The sequence below is a fragment of the Gossypium hirsutum genome, chromosome D09 (genome assembly GCF_007990345.1).
Source record: "Gossypium hirsutum isolate 1008001.06 chromosome D09, Gossypium_hirsutum_v2.1, whole genome shotgun sequence".
NCBI classification, from domain to species: domain Eukaryota; kingdom Viridiplantae; phylum Streptophyta; class Magnoliopsida; order Malvales; family Malvaceae; genus Gossypium; species Gossypium hirsutum.
The window spans coordinates 10880444-10884114 of NC_053445.1; positions in this window are offsets into that span (position 1 = coordinate 10880444).

Below are 3671 nucleotides of genomic sequence, written 5' to 3' on the forward strand. Positions count from 1 at the left end.
GGACATTTGTTTGAAGAATGTCCATCAAACCCGAATCTATATATTACATGGGTAACCAAAACCAAAATCGAGGGAGGCAAGGATTGCAATCCAACTTTTATAACTTATCATGGTGAAATCACCCGAATTTTTCCTGGAGTAACCAAGGGGTTGGAAACAGTAACACTTATGCCCATCCTAGACCAACTCAGCCACCTAGTTTCCCCCAACAAGTTCAGAAACCAACCCAAGTGGAACCATCCAATAGCTTAGAGAATTTATTGAAGGCATACATGGCGAAATACGACGCCACTCAAAGGAATTTGGAGAATCAAGTAGGCCAGCTTGCTACTGAACTCAAGAATCAACCACAAGGTGCTCTACCTAGTGACATGGAAAATCTGAGAAATCTGGGGAAGGAACATTGTAAAGCATTGACATTGAGGAGTGGAAAGATAATAGAGCCCAACAGTGTCGAAGTTGAAAAGGAGCCAGCTGACGCTTAAGATTTAGAAGAAGTTCAACCAAGTGTTGAAATTCCGGTTTCAGGACTAGCTTATTCTGATCAACTAACAATGTCGTTAGATGTAGAATTGCCACCAAAGACGAATCAACCAGAATCAGTCCCAGTAATGAAATCACCACCACCAACCTACCCTCAAAGACTTTAGAAACAGAAGAAGGAGATTCAATTCAAGAAGTTCCTTGACGTACTCAAGCAACTTCACATCAATATCCCGTTGGTTGAAGCACTTGAGCAAATGTCGAACTACGTCAAGTTCATGAAAGATATCTTATCTAAGAAATGAAAACTTGGAGAATTTGAGAGGGTAGCTCTGATGAAGGAATGCAGTGCATATCTTTCAGACAAACTACCCCCAAAATTGAAGGGTCCTAGATGTTTTACCATACCGTGCAACATTAGAGCAACATATTGTGGTAAGGCATTATGTGACTTAGGTACAAGTATCAACTTGATGCCTATGTTAATATTTAGGAAGTTGGGGATAGGATAAGTTAGACCAACTACAGTTACGCTTCAACTAGCAGATCGATCCTTAGCACATCCAGAAGGAAAAATCGAGGACGTATTGGAACGTGTAGATAAGTTTATTTGTCCTGCTGACTTTGTAATTCTAGTTTTTGAAGTAGACAAAGAAGTACCAATCATCCTAGGAAGGCCGTTCCTAGCAACTGGAATGACCCTTATTGATGTGTAGAAGGGCGAGCTCACTATGCATGTTTAGGATGATCAGGTAACATTTAACGTCTTTAAGTCTATGCGATTTCCTTACACAAGGGATAATTGCTCCGCAGTGTCCGATTTAGAGGATTTAATAGCCAAGAAGGAACTCAACTATGTTGAGGACCCACTGGAAAGAATTTTGACATTGGATCCTCCAAATGATGAAGAGGAGGATGAATACTTAGCTTTTCTAGAAGCTAATCAAAGTGGATTTAATGCGCAATCCCGTTTTGAATCTTTGGAGTTAGAAAAGAGGGACTATTCCCAACCAAAAGCTTCAATCGAAGAGCATCTAAATTAGAACTCAAGGTATTGCCTTCTCATTTAAAATACATTTATTTAGGTAATGCTTCTACTCTACATATGATTGTTTTAGCAGAACTGACCACTAAGCAGGAAGAGAAACTTATCTTATTTCTGAAACAATTCAAGAAGGCCATCGGATGGACCATAGCCAATATTCCCAGTATTAGTCCATCTGTATGCATGCACAAAATTATCCTGGAAGATGGCAAAAAAGGGACAATCGATGGACAACAGAGACTGAACCTCATTATGAAAGATGTAGTAAAAAAAGAGATCATCAAGTGATTAGATGTGGGTATCATCTATCTCATCTCAGACAGTTCATGGTTAAGCCCGATCCAGTGAGTTGATACTGACTAGAACGATTACGGAATGGAGAATCTGCATCGATTACTAGAAGCTGAACAAGGTGACTAGGAAAGATCACTTTTCTTTACCGTTCTTGTACCAGATGTTGGATAGACTCACAAGATGAGATTTCTACTATTTTCCCGATGGATACTTAGGGTATAATCAGATTACAGTAGCATCGAAAGATCAACACAAAATGACATTCACCTGCCCGTACGGTACGTTTGCATTTAGACGCATGCCATTTGGTTTATGTAATGCACCTGCTACATTTCATAGATGTATGATGTCTATTTTTACTAACATGGTTGAGAAATATTTGGAAGTTTTTATGGACGATTTTTTAGTATTCGGAGATACTTACGATGATTGCTTAACCAATCTTACTAAGGTACTAAGGCGATGCGAAGAAACGAATCTCGTACTCAACTGGGAAAACTGCCATTTTATGGTACGAGAAGGAATTATTCTAGGGCATCGAATAACGAGACCTGGGATCAAGGTAGACAAAGCAAAGGTAGATGTTATTGACAAACTCCCACCTCCAATATCTGTAAAGGGTGTGAGGAGCTTTTTGGGCCACGCCCGGTTTTTATCGAAGATTTATCAAGGACTTCTCCAAAGTTGCTAAACCCTTATGCAAATTATTGGAGAAGGACTCTATATTCAAGTTTGATGAGGGATGCTTAAAAGCCTTCAACGATTTGAAGAGTCGATTAATCACGGCACCTATAATTGTCACACCAGAATGGGATTTGCCATTCGAATTGATGAGTGACGCAAGTGACTTTTACATTTGGAGCTATCTTGGGCCAGCGAAGGAACAAAGTTTTTCATCCCATCTACTACACAAGTCAAACCCTAACAGGAGCTCAACTGAATTATACGGTAACAAAAAGAGTTACTTGCTATTGTGTTTGCTTTCGACAAGTTTTGATCTTATCTGATAGGTACCAAAGTGATTCTCTATACGGACCACTCAGCAATTAAGTATTTACCTGCGAAGAAAGACGCTAAGCCAAGGCTGATCTGATGGGTACTTCTACTTCAAGAGTTCGACCTAGAAATTCAAGATCAAAAGGGAGTCGAAAATCAAGTAGCAGATCACTTGTCCAAATTGGAGTCACAAGATGGGAATTCTCCTCTTATACCAATTCAGGAGACATTTCCAGACGAACATATCCTGAAGGTAAATCATGTCCATAATACCCCTTGGTTTGCTGATATTGCTAACTATTTAGCTTGTGGTTTGATGCCAATTGATAAGACGTATCAACAAAGGAAAATTTTTCTTCATGATGTGAAGTACTATTTTTGGTAATAGCTATATGTGTTTAAAAAGTGTGCAGATCAGATGATCAAGAGATGCGTGGCAGAAGATGAAATACTGAAGATTTTATACCATTGTCACTCAGCTCCAAGTGAGGGCACTTTGGAGGTACACGTACAGCGGCCAAAGTATTGCAAGCCGGTTTCTTTTGGCTAACACTATTCAAGGATGCATATGCTTATGTGAGGAGCTGTGATCGATGTCAAAGGGTTGGAAATGTCACCAACATAAATGAGATGCCTCGGAGAAACATCATTAAGGTAGAGTTGTTCGATGTATGGGGTAGTGACTTTCTTGGTCCTTTTCCTCAAGCTTGCAGTCACAAGTACATACTAGTAGCAGTAGGCTATGTGTCTAATTGGGTCGAGGCTGAGGCATATCCGACAAATGATGCTAAGGTTGTGATGAAGTTTCTGCAGAAGCATGTGTTCACAAGGTTTGGAACCCCAAGAGCTATCA